This window comes from Schistocerca gregaria, chromosome 2 (genome assembly GCF_023897955.1).
Source record: "Schistocerca gregaria isolate iqSchGreg1 chromosome 2, iqSchGreg1.2, whole genome shotgun sequence".
NCBI classification, from domain to species: domain Eukaryota; kingdom Metazoa; phylum Arthropoda; class Insecta; order Orthoptera; family Acrididae; genus Schistocerca; species Schistocerca gregaria.
This window is the reverse complement of record NC_064921.1, coordinates 250593630-250609372: the sequence shown is the minus strand read 5'-3', so window position 1 is coordinate 250609372 and position 15743 is coordinate 250593630. Positions and strand designations below refer to the sequence as shown.

The following is a 15743-nucleotide window of genomic DNA, read 5'->3' as shown; positions in this document are numbered from 1 at the left end:
AGGCTATGAAGAGCGCAAATTTTCTGAAGCACTCTTATTCTGTCGGGTACAAATAGTCCCACACAGTAATAACCGGGAGTTTTTTTTAAGGGGGAAGGGGCACCATGGGACATTTTAATTTACATTGTCCTGAATAAGGGTTTGAAGGCTTGCATTCCAGTATATACACGTTTAAATTCCACAGAGAGAAATAAAGTGATATGCGATAGAAGAATGTTGTGTGAAGAGGCATGGTACTGCACTTCGGCGCACTTATAATAACAAAACTTACATTTTATCGAACGTGCATATTTTATATAGGAAACTCTTCAGGAAGATGTGAGCTACAAAATGAACGTATTTTTTTAATTATTTTTTTTTTTAAATTTTTGACGTTCCATCACAAACTCTCGAGGGGAGGGGGGGGGGGGGGGGGGAGGCACTATCAAGTTATTGCCCCGATTCGCAAATATCGTAGATCCGGGGTTGATTAACTCCCTTTGTATTTATTTCTGCTTTTCACTCCTTCTTATCTTTATTTAAGTACCGATATGTGATCATTTACTTTTACGAACACAAATATGTAATATCTGCTCTCACTATCTCTTCACTAACCTCAATGGAATTTTTATTTAGCCTATTCCTCGCTTTATCCAGATGTTTAATTTTTCTTATAAGTTTATCCCTTGAAGCTAGTGGAACACTGAATTCATGCACTTTTCTTCAGAATACATTGTTGTCTTGTCCCAGTCCAGGAAAGCAAGGGCAAGTTTAGCTTACTAGATATCAGGAAGATGGTGATCATTCCGATTTTAATACGTGAGACAATGGTGTTACATGTAGTACGTTGCACAACATTTTGTAAGTTCTTGATGTAAGCGGTTTTATCTAGAATACGATCGAGGCAGCCCCGTCTTTATCTTTGACATGCTATCTTATTTGTTTTTCTGCTCATCCTCTCATTAACATTGTAGAGTGTCACGATAATCAGATCTTTAATATTATGATGATGTTGGGTTAGACTGCTGATGCAACAGAGTTCATAAGCTGGGCTCATTACCTTTTACTAATTTACTTCGAAGCACATAACATGTTTCAGCAAGCAGCTGTTATCAGATACCAAGTGAGTGACCCAGTTGCAAACGCGGCTAAGTGAACATAAACAAAAATTTAGTTAGAGCCGACGTCTTGAACGGTTTTTATTGCCTAGCGTGCTGTATCCATCAGGCTTCAAAAATGACTCTTGTACGTTTAAAATGAGATGAGAAAGGTGCGCGTGGGTGCAAAGGTGGCCATGTCTTCAACGTGTAGGGTTGCAACATTGACCAAATCCTAACCAGCAACAAAAGAGGCCAAGTCTTAAGGAAACTGACTGGCTGGGCCCTCGTTCCACTGTTGATTTTAGAAGTATTATGCGGTCAATTGTACTGCAGTGGACGAGGATAATGGAAACTAAACTTCTACTATTGAAGAACATGTCGACGAACACGATAAAAATAGAGGCGACGACAAATTGTAGTTCCAGGAGGAGATGAAGCAATATAGAGCATTGTGAACGAAATCTCTAGACAAAGAAGAGATAAGGGAGAGCACTTCTTTCAGCAATATTCAAATATTTATAAGTTACAGACTTAATATTGTTGGAATTAATTACGTAGCCATATAACTTAACCTGCTCTTAAACTCTTCTTTGCCAAGGAACCTCTACAAATCTTAAATATAATTCTCCCTTCGAACACATTCCTCGTTAATTCAGTGTACTTGAAAAGAGAAACATTGAACTTTTGATTGCTCTGACATATAACTAGTATCTGTTGGTTTCCAATTAATTTTATTTTTCATCCATTTTTAGATACCAACCGAAAGGGTTTCCACATATGCCGCATTGTAAACATACTGCTAGAAATTTGAAATGTAAAGAGCTCAATATGCAGGACATATGATGGGTCCATGAAACGTTTTACAGAGAAAGTAACCGAGACTGGTAGAGCAACTATATTCAACAGCATGTCACCGTATCATCTTTACGGAAACCTGAGTTGACAGGTGACAAAGTATCAAGAAATCAGGTAATTAAGAACTTTGTGCTTCCAAAAAGACGTGAAAGAGTGTCCAAAACCATGAGTGTTTGCAGAACGGTTTTCGAGGGGATTTTGCAGGTAAAAAAAATTGTCAACGTATTATGAACGGGTTCTCACGTGCAACCAATGAAAGAAGCGGTGGTGACATAAGGACGAAGCTATACAAAGTTCAGATGGCATTGTCTCTGCCGCTGTATTTCGCGAAGTACTGCATTATCTAGACTTACCGCGTGGTGCTGTAGAACTCTTAAAGAAGATAAACTCAAGTTATGAGTATTTGTGTCCTGCCCTAGACTAATTGCAAGGAGGTTGAATGTGGCACGTTTTTATGAATTAAACCTCGAGTACCCACACACAGAGATCTAGACCACATTATGGAACTGGTGGACCAAAGGTAATAAATTCACGAAGAACAAATGTATGAAAAATGCAATACACAGTCTGTAACGGCTGCAAGTGCAGATATTTCTATTGGTGCCTGAGAACAGTCTACTAAACAACATTACATCAGTACATATTTTATGACTTAACTATTAATTAAAAGTTGATGTTTTTAGATTGGGTAGTAGCTCTAAATAGATGTGGCAAGAGCAAGCCATTAATGCTTATTTTCCCTTGGGCAGCAGGTCAGGTGTTGCAGTGTGAATGCATGGAGACAGAACGGTTAGCCTGTTCTGACAGGTGTGGTCCATTTATTGGTGTAGCTATGACTATGCAGAAAAACTCAGATTATAAAGTTTGTGACGTGTTTATGAGAAGATCGTTCGATGCAGAGAAAAAACAGCCGACACACTGGTACTTGTATATAACAAGATACAATGTATAAAAATATATGCACTTATACACGCTGCATTGTGGGAATAGATAACGTACATACAGCTATTCGTCACTGATAATTTCAATTACCAAATAAGACCGTTTAACAATTTCACAAAAAATGTTAGGCACTGTATACCAATAATCAACGTTGGTATTTCAAAAGACGAGTTCTTCCAGAGAGCATGAATGCGTGCATTCCTCATCACGTATTAAAAACAGTAAAGAATCTTCAACATGGTGTTGCAGCGAGTGCAAACAGAAATTTAATAAAGTTGTAGGTAACTAAGTACAGGCGAGGAAGGACACATTTGAACTTCAGTAGGTCACAGCCAGATAGGCTAATGACTACCAGCAGGCGGTTCACCTGGCAATACGATGGCAGCTGAAGGAAACAGCTGAATGAGTGTCAGCACCAGGATGTCAGACAGGAGACATTCAAGAATGCAGTGTCATAACACTGTATATACCAGTAATAGTAAACAAATGTAACTAATTAATGTATTTGTTTTATAGGTTTAGTGCACTATTGCCAGTCAGTATTTTATGTAAAGTTTCAACGTTGCATTTTATGACAGAATCAATGGCGAGAAGAAGGAATGGGCGATATTTGCCTGCCCTACCACAGCCACACAACAATCGAGGATAACAATATCGGAAAAAAGAAGTTTCTTCGGAAGCGCGAGCAAACTGCAGGGTTTGTTCAGCCATGTGATGCAGTAAAAGGACGGTAAAGCGCTGAAAAATTGTATTATTATGTGAATGTTAAAGAAGGTTTGAAAAATATTTATGTACTTAAACGGCAAAATTCATACTTAATAAATGTGTTAACAGAGACAGCAATGCACTGCACTTGGTACAGTGTAGTAAACAATTAATCTTACAAATGTTGCAGAAGCTTTGACAGGCGACAGCCAATGAGAACAGTGGGCGTTTATTATTCAGTTTGGACGCCCCAGGAAGCGTTTACGGCTGCACACTGAACGGATGTGATTTTGACACTAGTCTTGCAGTTTCTGGATGGGACCGTTCGACCAACAACTTTTAGCAATAGGGTGAGACTGCTGCAAGTGACGTTATTTGAGTTTATTTGTTTGGTATTATGCATGCTTGAAGGTCATACAGAGATGTGTTCCTTTCTGTGGTTCATTTTGCATTCGTACTTGTCATGAGGAATATTACACCTCTGATTTCTCTTTTGGTCTCTGGAGATTGCATCTGCTTCTAATTTATCCATTGATGAATTCAAGGGATTTACAAATACTTTATCTCAGTCGCAAAGCCATATTTCAGAAGCTTTTAACCTTTTTTTAAATTTTTTTTGTGAGAATTTTAAACAGTCGATATGATAATTTTTCCTACAGTACAGGGTCTAATGGGTACAGATGCATGTAAATACATCATTGTGTTGGTTCTTTTTTTCTCTGTGACGAACACTCTTCCCACAAACAAGTCACAAGCTTTAGCACCTGTAGTTCTCTGCATGGTTATTGCTGCTGCACTAAGTGGACTACATCTTCAGGTTAATCAACCCATTTTGCATCCATCCTTTCACACTGTGATACCTGACCTGCTGTCGGTCAAGAGAAAAGAGGCATACGTGTACCTGGAGGTACTACCCAACCTAAAAACATGCACTTTTAATTAATAGTCTGCAAATAAAGTAAATACTGATGGAATGTTGAGTAGACCGTTCTGTCACCAATAGAAATATCTGCACTTACTGCCGTTACAGCCTCTATACTGCATTTTCCATACATCTGCCCTTCGTGAATTTATTACCTTGGACGCCTTTGGTTCACGAGTTCCAGCATTTACCCTAAATCTCTCTGTGTGGATGCTTGAGACTTTCTTCAGAAAAATGTACCACATTCACTCTATTTGCAATTAGTCTAGGGCAGAGCACAAAAAGTGTGCTTGCAATTTTCCCATGAAAACTTTACAGCGCCACAAGTAAGACTAGATAATGCAGTACTTCATGAAATATGGTGGCAGGGACAATGCCATCGTGACTTATTTCTTCTACAACACAAGTTCACAGATTTATCGGTTCTTGAGCAGTGCAGAACACTAATGACAAAATGTGTATCCCACCCAAATTGAAAGAATTAAGGATCACCTTATTACACTGAAGCAGTATACTATGCTACCAGTATATATACAGGGCTTCTGGCCCGTAGTACATGTGTTTGTGATGGCCGCGCACGTATTTCGCTGTCTCATTCAACCAAAATTTTGAACCCTGTTAAGAACAAAATATGCACTCAAGATTCACCCCCGCCCCCCACCTCTATATAGTTCGATCGCAGTATGCACTTGGTGCAATGCACAACGGACCATCAAATGAAGTGCCACATTGACATTTCCATGACTAAATTGTCTATATTAGTTGTGTAAATATTTAAAGATTCGTTCTATAACAGAACAAAACTCACACACAGCTTGCTTTAATGAGACCACTGGTGTAACTTACAGTTTAAGATACACTTGGCGACAACTGTGATTCCATCCCAGTGCCTCAAATAGGGCAGTGAAAGATCTTCTACGCCCAAAGAAACGTATTTAGATCTTCCAATCACTGCCCAATAAATAATGCAACAGCCAGCCTGGAAGTACACCATAAAGCCAGTCATCCTCTTCTCTGTATCCTCCATCTGACACCTGTACGTGACAAATTTTTTGTTGCACCCACTCTAGTGTAGGGCACAGTGGAGCCTAAAATTAATTGCCACAACTTATTTTCACGTTCGACACAGTTATAGTCTCCAAGACATATTACAGGGAAAAGAACTGCATTCAGTAGGTGAAGGGTCTGCTGCAAGACTACAAGTCTCAGGAGTGATAACGTCTTTCGACAAGATTTCACACAGACGGAAGCTCGATCTCTGATGGCAAAAGCATATTCAATCTTTAAACATGCCAAAAATTGTCTGCATTGTTTACCAAAATATGTAACGATTTTTTTGTATATAACAATACAGAGGACACACAACTCACTTTGTTGACATTACTGGTGTAACTTACAGGAAACGTATCTTCGACGACGGTGGTGGTTTCGTGTTCCTGCTCGATTTGTCTCTCTCTCTCTCTCTCTCTCTCTCTCTCTCTCTCTCTCTCTCACACACACACACACACACACACACACACACACACACACACACACACACACACACGCGCGCGCGCGCGCGCGCGCGCACACACACACATACACACACACACAATCTACAAGACTGAAGGGGTCTTTAATGTGCTATATCATTTAAACCTCACATTCTATAACATGGGAGAGTAACTGTGAAAGGAACCAAGTTAGTTCACTAGTGGTATTTTCTGTTGACAACTGTGACTCCCACTTTATTCTTCGCCCTCTTCTTGCGTTCAGTATAGCTCGGTACCGTCTCGTTTTATGTTCCAGTCAGTTACATATAATAACGGTGGTGCGCAACAGTATGTATAGGGTTACTGATTAAGAGTTGGTCAATAAGCATGTCATGTATGGGTTCATTGGTGTCAATGGAAGAGCGACGCAATGTCACTGCAGTGTAGGTTTTGAGGGGAACGGGGAGTGGGATTCAGATTGGAGGCTGTGCAGGCGTGGGCTTACTGTGGCAAACAATTTTTATTAAACCAAAAATATCACACACAACAATTAACAAAATAACAGTTCGACAAACTTAATTTAAATATGCGTTCCAATTACAGTTCATGAACTATGGGGATTATAACAACACAATAAGTGATTTAAGGCTTTTTTCAGATGAAAAAAATTTGAAATTAACTGCAATCCAGTAATACTAAATTTGGGGGTAAGAAAAAGAACAAACAGGTCACAATATGCACTAACCATAAAACGAAAACAGCTTGGAAACAGAACCACCTAACACAAACATTGAGTCAGAAAATCACTCTCAAATTTAATTAAGGTATCATAGATAGACATTTAGATTAATTACTAGATCTACTAACAGTTTCCTCACCAGATACTTACTATTAGCAGCACTACTACCAACCAACTGAAATACTACCTCCTCAAAATGACAATACTACTCTCTGTACAACAGCATGTACAGTAATAACAACAATGATAATAATGACAGATGCGATTAACAAAACTCTGGCTTCGAGAGAAATGTTCACCCAATTTGTAAGTAAGCATAGTAACTCCGGCTGCACACGTGCACACTATCCTTCTCTGTAGTAAGTGCCTGAAACTAAACGCCCCTCGTATGTGCCCTTCACTGTGTACTAAATAGCATACGAACAGTATATGAATCAAGATTCCGCTAAGCACACCACTAAAGCATACCATTAGTGCTCCTCTCGGAATACCGAAGCTCCTGTCCACGTATATGGCCCAGGAAAGACATTAACCACTCTCCTGTCTCTCTCCACACACTACAGCCACAGCCCACGTCGCCCATCAGTGGAGTCCCAACCCAGGGAAATCCTCAGTGGACTGCATGTTCCTTGGTTGTCCACTGACTGACCTCCTTCATTCCTTCGTCCTCACACCTCGGCCCCCGTAGTGCTCGTATTGATACCCGTACAGACAGACCACTCTCTGGTGTCGCACCACCTCGAACACCTGCCGAAACTTCTCTCTCACTATAAGAAAACAAACATGCCACTTGAAACTTCCTGACAGATTGAAACTGTGTGCCCGACCGAGACTCGAACTCGGGACCTTTGCCTTTCGCGGGCAAGGGCTCTACCATCTGAACTACCGAAGCGCGACTCACGCCCGGTACTCAAAGTTTTACTTCTGCCAGTTGCCACTAGTCCTCCTAAACTCTTATCTGCTTGTACACCAACTGGATGAAGGGAGCACCCATATACAGAAACAGAATAAACAATATACACAAGTTTCGGTAATATCACAAGGCTGCAAATATTACAACATAACTTATTGGGTATATGCCGATTTCACTTGTGAGATTTGAGCCCTACATTCCCTGCCATAGAAATGTCCTTAATTAAAACAGAGCCTGAAATGACAAACTGAATAATTTTAAAAGGTCAGTTAATGCGTGGCAGGAGCTTCCGTATCAGCTGCAATCTCCTCACGTACACGCAGATCCCCCCCCCCCCCCCCCCCCTCAAATCTATACGCAGTAGACCGTCTCCTGCGATGGTAATCCTTAACCCCTTGCTCATGGCCCACCAAGATATTTCTTCACGCCCTACACCACATTTCTCTGATCTCCTTCGAGGTAACTTAAAAAAAAAAATAGACTCCTCTCAAACAGGCCATGAAGGCCTGACGGGACCGACCGACCGCCGTGTCATCCTCAGCCCATAGGCGTCACTGGATGCGGATATGAAGGGGCATGTGGTCAGCACACCGCTCTCCCGGAAGTATGTCAGTTTTCGAGACCGGAGCCATTATTTCTCAAGCAAGTAGCTCCTTAGTTTGTCTCACAACGGCTGAGTGCACCCCGCTTGCCAACAGCGCTCGGCAGACCAGATGGTCGCCCATCCGAGTGCTAGCCCAGCCCGACAGCGCTTAACTTCTGTGATCTGACGGGAACTGTTGTTGCCACTGTGGCAAAGCCGTTGGCGCGGATAACTTACTCGGCGACACGTTCTCAGTCTGCCACAACTTAGACAATGGAGAGTTCATTCTAAATTTAAAAAAAAAAATTAATGCCGCTGACGGTCATTGTGCGTCTCATGCCTGACTGTGTTAAAGACAAACATTAACCAGAGTTTTGTTCCGACGTGCGTGGTCACAATGATGTTAAGCAATCAAGATCCCTCTCAAATTTCGGTTCACTCTTTCCACAAAGAAGGGTTCAGGTAGTACCTCGTGCTATAGAATACCTGATTCCCCATCCAGTAGAGACTACTTGAAGACTCTGGAGATAAATGCTGCGGCATTAACAGAAACTGACACTCTGCAACGACCAAAGGTAGCGATAATTCTCTTCAGGCAGTGTCCACGTGCCTGCTGCCCTTTATCTGGGAAACGGACCCACGAAATCGATATACAATGTCTACATGTAGTTTCTGCTCGTCTTGAAGCTAGCACTACGTGCTCAGTAGGGTTGACTAGTGGAACATGTTTTCCGTGTGCACACCATTGCCGTAATACCTCCGCCGATGACCTTTCACAAGAATACCTCGTGGACCATGGTACACGTTTTATAAATTCCTGGATGTTTCCTCCCTCTCTCCTCCCCACCACCGCCGTCCCCCCTTCACCCCCGATACATATGAGAATAGTCGAATAACATGGACACAACATCCGCGGGCTGAACATGGGATAATAACTTCCGCTCACTCTATTCTCTGTTTAATTGCCCCTAAGAACGCATTCTCTTGCTGATACGTGGCAATACCCTTCAACATTGCTTGGAAATTCCTCAAAACATGATCCACTCCATGGTGCTCACTATCCTATTCTGGTCCATTCACTCCATTTGTTTCTTAACCTTCTTTAAACATGTAACCCAGCCTGTCCACAATAATACTTTCTGTTCCTCCTTACGTGTATGATTTCAGATTTAAAAGTCGAAGTTCTGTAGTCTGCCTAGCGATCCGGCTTCTGTGTTTCAGCGGCGCCAACACTCACGATGCTCCAGAATTGGCTGCCACGTACAAGATGTCATCAGTACCCAACACCAGCTACCCACAAACTGTCTGGTAGGTTTGACACTACTTATCACGACTGTCAATAAACTACCAGGGTCAAGGATACCACACATCGGTTCATTGTTAATTTCACAGGAAAATAAGCTGTATACTATATCGCTGATACACAGACATAAAGTCCTCGAGGGACAGTAGTCGAACTGGCATCTACCGGCCCTGTTAGGACACTATCAACTGCTAGTATCCAATACTTTCTTCTGGTGTGGGCAATTTCTCTGGATGTGTCCTTTCACAGCGAAAGCACCTGTTGTATTCTGAACCTCGTTCTCACTACCCTGTTCACAATCCCCTTCTACGTCCACACATCTAAAGCTTTCAGTATGCTATGATAGTTCTTCTGAATTGTTGAAGGTGCACTGGGGCTGATCGAAAACAGCCACACGTGATCAGCTGGTTTTATGGTTCCTATGACATTAACCACTACCTTGCTCTCGGTGCCCAGAAGAAAAAATGCGTATGTGCCTGTGAAAACCTAGTTAACGTACCCTCTGCTTGCCTCATTTATTTATTGTTCTTATCCAAAATGTAGACCAATGAATTCTCATATTGCCCTCACAGGAATTGCCCTTTTACAAAAACATCAGTGGAAATCCGCTACGGTATCCCATTCAACTATCCCCTTCCTCTGTGGTTGTCATTATCCCACGTCCCAAGCTGCCTCTAGCGTGATGATACATTATCTGCAAGAATTCCACATATATCAACGCAGACACCAGCTTCTGTTCCAGGAATAATACCATATGAAATAAACACTTGTCTGTAGCAGACATTGAATCGATCGAAAATTCCTTGATATTCAATATTCCTGATAACGAATGAACTAACCTGGCAAACTGTATTTGCCACATTCTACCCACCTGTTCTGATAACTATGTCTTACAACCTTTTTTAAATTAGTCTCTACTAAGTTTAAATTTGTGAGGATACCCTACGTGGAACATGGGGGTGACAAATGGCTAATTATACCTTCTACTCTTGCCATTTTCACCTGTAACTCTTTCAACACAAGCCTCATTTCCCCATCAACTACTAACAGCAAATCATTACTTCTACCCGCATAATCTGTAGTCCTTGTTAGCGACTTGAGTACCTGGGTGTGGGATGTTGCAATATTAACTCGAACTCTGAGGTGACCATAAGAATACAGTTTAATTTATTACTCACATCCGTTCGCTCTCCCACCTTCAACTACACCAGCTCATTACCGACCTGCCGAAGCTCCTGAGACTGTGTCAATACCGTGCTCGCAGGGATGTGTCCACAAATAACTACCACATAAGATACCTCCTTCTTGCACAGCCATGCTACGACCAGCATGTTCCTAGTGGCCATGTGTACAACAACACATGGGAAAGCAAGACTCAATCTCTAGTTTGCAATCTAATACTATGGGCATATGGCACTATACCACCACAATGACGAACCATGTTCTCCTAGAAATCGTAGTGCAGGATTTGGGCACATAGGAATTCAGACTGGGGATTGCACAAAGTTACTTTGAAATAATTTTTACTATCCCAAAAAAATCTACCTTGACAGATAACGAAAAAGCTATTTGACAAACCGCATTCAAATGCGTAGCCCAGTTATAGGGCCTGAAACATGGGCCTTGCAACAAGTGAATTAAGATTTCTTCAGCACAGTAATAAAACCATTTGATATTAACACCGCCGCAGTATCACTTAGGTAGGGGGAAACAGCAAGAATACAAACAGTTTACATTATTCTGCCTCTTTCCCAAAAAAAACAACATTAATAAAATGAAAATAGCTTGCCAACAGAAGCACTCAATATAATCAATAAAGCAGGAAAGCAACTCTCAGATTCAACTGGGCTCTGATACATTTAAAACCAAAATAAATACCAAAACTACTAACGATTCCCTTCACCAGCTACCTACTATTAGCAACACTTCTACCCACCAGCTTAAATACTACCTACACAAAGGTAGCAAATATTCTCTATATAATGTGTTGTTGTTGTGGTCTTCAGTCCTGAAACTGGTTTGATGCAGCTCTCCATGCTACTCTATCCTGTGCAAGCTTCTTCATCTCCCAGTACTTCCTGCAACCTACATCCTTCTGAATCTGCTTAGTGTAGTCAACACTTGGTCTCCCTCTACGATTTTTACCGTCCACGCTGCCCTCCAATACTAAATTGGTGATCCCTTGATGCCTCAGAACATGTCCTACCAAGCGATCCCTTCTTCTGGTCAAGTTGTGCCACAAACTTCTCTTTTCACCAATCCGATTCAATACTTCCTCATTAGTTACATGATCTACCCATCTAATCTTCAGCATTCTTCTGTAGCACCACATTTCCAAAGCTTCTATTCTCTTCTTGTCCAACTAGTTATCGTCCATGTTTCACTTCTATACATGGATACGCTCCATACAAATACTTTCAGAAACGACTTCCTTACACTTAAACCTATACTCGATGTTAACGAATTTCTCTTCTTCAGAAACGCTTTCCTTGCCATAGCCAGTCTACATTTTATATCCTCTCTACTTCGACCATCATCAGTTATTTTGCTTCCCAAATAGCGAAACTCCTTTACTACTTTAAGTGTCTCATTTCCTAATCTAATTCCCTCAGTATCACCAGCCTTAATTCGAATACATTCCATTATCCCCGTTTTGCTTTTGATGATGTTCATCTTATACTCTCCTTTCAAGACACTGTCCATTCCGGTCAACTGCTCTTCCAAGTCCTTTGCTGTCTCTGACAGAATTATGATGTCATCGGCGAACCTCACAGTTTTTATTTCTTCTCCATGGACTTTAATACCTACTCCGAATTTTTCTTTTGTTTCCTTCACTGCTTGCTCAGTGTACAGATTGAATGACATCGGGGATAGACTACAGCCCTGTCTCACTCCCTTCCCAACCACTGCTTCCCTTTCATGTCCCTCGACTCTTATAACTGCCATCTGGTTTCTGTACAAATTGTAAATAGCCTTTACCCAAGAGGACACCATCATCATTTAACCATACAGTAAAGCTGCATGCCCTCGGGAAAGATTACGGCCGTAGTTTCCCCTTGCTTTCAGCCGTTCGCAGTACCAGCACAGCAAGGCCGTTTTGGTTATTGTTACAAGGCCAAATCAGTCAGTCATCCAGACTGTGGCCCCTGCAACTACTGAAAAGGCTGCTGCCCCTCTTCAGGAACCACACGTTTGTCTGGCCTCTCAACAGATACCCCTCCGTTGTGGTTGCACCTACGGTATGGCTATCTGTATCGCTGAGGCACGCAAGCCTCCCTACCAACGGCAAGGTCCATGGTTCAATGGGGGGGGGGGGCTCTATATAATAGCATTTCCAATTCTGGTTACACTCGCAGTCTAAAACTAACAGACTAGATGAGCATAGCTCTTATTCCAGGAAAACAAACGTCCCCCCCCCTTCCCCAATGAAAGCAAACACACTGACCTCAACATCACAGCTTGTACAGAGTCTTTCTTTGTGTAATGTGTCTGGTAAATTGTTACACTCAGTACACACGGGTTGTTCCCTTTACTGTTCGCTAGTCACTGTTTGAATCAACTCATCCGAGCAGTATTCCACTGCCAGTCACCAAAGCGCGCTCTTAATGCTCCTCTTGTAATATGGGAGCCCTTGTTTGAGTATGGTCAGGAATGACTGACTTGAGAAGCACACCGAGTGCCCTCCTGTCCACACTCTGCTACAGCGCTTCACGTCAACCGTTAGTGGAGTCCCAGTCCCGGCTCTCGGCATGCCAGCTCTGAAGCACGATCCTTGCTTCTTTATCGTCCACCCACCAGATACATTAACTCCTTCGTCTTTGCACGTTGCCTCCAGCACTCATCATGTCAATATCTGCGCAGACAGCCTGCCAGCTGATGGCTTACTGCCACGAAAAGTCTCCAAAACTCTCTTGCCAGAGGCAAACAAATATACCACTTCAGACAGTGCAACGATACGCCCAGCTGTTATCGCAGCAACAACAACCACATTGCTGTACTTTTGTTTCACGTGTCAGTTGCTACATAAATCAGTGCTTGGTGTTGTAGGTATTGATGATTACATATTACATTTCTTTTATACTGTTGTGAAATTATTTTGTCGGAATAAAGTTAAATATGGTAACAGCTACATCATTTCTACAATGTCGCAGAAGGGACATCCAGCTTCCCTTAGACCTATTACACGACAATGGCAACTTTGTAGCCTTAAAGGCCGTAACTAACATCAACTCACGATACCCAGGCTCAAAGGCAATTAGCACCACTGTTATGAAACTGGCACGAAAATTGAACAGACAAGAATAGTCCGACAACTGTCTGAAGAACATTCCAATCTATTCGACGTTACCGTCCATTCTGTTGGCATACCGTGCTGTGCATGTAATCTACGTGAATTTCTTAAACAATTATCTCCATAAAACTACAACGCAGCCTGAGCTTGCCAATACCTTATTAAGTACATCTTCATTTGATCTATCCATACTAATCTGATTAAAGAAGATGGTGTTAAACTACGATTTATAATTACAGTGTTTGACTCTATAGAAACAAACGTTAACAGAGTTCAAAGAAGCGGAAAGTGACAGGTACATGAGCAAATTACGGAATACCAAGTCTATTTGTAACTGAATTGAAGAATTTCTTAAATTAGAATGTAAAGCTTAGAAGCCAAGGGGTATAACTAACAAAATGCTAGTTTCCGGCAGAAGATAAGTTGAGACACCCCAAAACAACTTACAGAAAAAATAGTTATTTGTTCTTTTTTCCAGCTTTTATTGCCTTCCTTATCCTGAGCAATCACTGCTGAATTAGTAGCACTTTTTTTAAAAACAATAGAAGTAATTAATCACAGTTTCGTTAATATGAACATTTTAATGCAAGGCAACAACTTAATACTTCAGTTAAACATGATAAGTCTACTGAGAGTCTTTCTCAAATCCTGTCGTGTTCATTTTCTGAGTAACAATCAACTTCATGATTTTGTTTAACTGGCCTTAGTGTTCTTGCAGCATCATAGTGTGGAGGTTTCTGGTAAAATTCATCATGCATTAGTTTCACAAAGGGAAGTAGTGTCTGTAAGTCTCCGTGCTTCAGATATTTTAACCCTTAACTCGAAACATCTCTTAAATATGTGTAACTAGAAAAATGTGCTCTTGTAGACCTCTTAATATTTTTTATCGCGTAATTCCGGACTAGCTCATAAGCAGATGAAATAATAATCACCGCTTCTACAGACTTCTTGATTACGATACATGCAATGAACATAAAAAATCGTTAGTATGTGTGGTAAATGGCAACGAGCGTTTGGCGGCATTGGCCGGGAGGCCCCTTAAGGGGCAGGTCCGACCGCCTTGGTGCAGGTCTTACTACATTCGACGCCACCTTGGGCGACCTGCGAGTTGGATGGGGATGAAATAATGATGAAGGCAACACAACACCCAGTCCCTGAGCGGAGAAAATCCCCGACCCAGCCGGGAATCTTACCCGGGCGCCCATTGGACCGCAGTCCGTCAGGCTGATCATTCAGCTATCGGGGCGAACAGTATGCGTGGTCATGTAGTATGAGTCTTAAAATTTCTATGGATATTGTTACCAGTCACGATACTAGTGAGTATAAATTAAAAAGATTGCACAAGACACAAAAAGAAGGTAATAATTAAATGAACTGAAAGTATTAATTCACAGAATTTTTGTACCCTCGACACACATCTTCGTACGACAGTTCAGACAAATTAACTAATCATATTTGGTGCACTTGTATCGCTGTTTACATGCCCTTTTCGTTCTCTTTCTCTTCCCCTTTTGCAGTCTGTCAGTTGGTATTCCTCTAAAATGTCGTCATCAAATAATTCTCCTATGTTCGAGATTTGGTAAGCGTTTGCATCAAATTTCGATTTTTGCTCTTAATCGAAGCATTACTCCTTTAGAATAATGTGTTGAGCTGTTTTTCTTTCTGCGATAGACGTTGAACGTAACGACTTGAGATTATCTTTGCGATAAAAAACTGTTCGCTGTGAATAATTAGCTCTGGTGCAAGTCACAACTCGCTCTTCTTCCCATGAAGCATTTTCTTCGCTAATATCACACTCTATTTCATGGTGACCACCAGCTACCACATAATGAGAACCAGCATCAGAGTCGTCAAAAATGTTGTCGTCGTTTTCCTCTTCACTTATATATTATGCAACTGCTATTGCATCGAAGCTTCAAAATTTGGATCAGTTGCAGAA

General features: G+C 41.5%; 1 pseudogene; it reads right to left on the bottom strand.

The window, feature by feature from the left end:
- Window positions 1–8316: 8316 nt before the first annotated feature.
- On the bottom strand, window positions 8317–8434 carry LOC126337375 (5S ribosomal RNA; annotated as a pseudogene).
- Between the last annotated feature and the right edge of the window lie 7309 nt (window positions 8435–15743).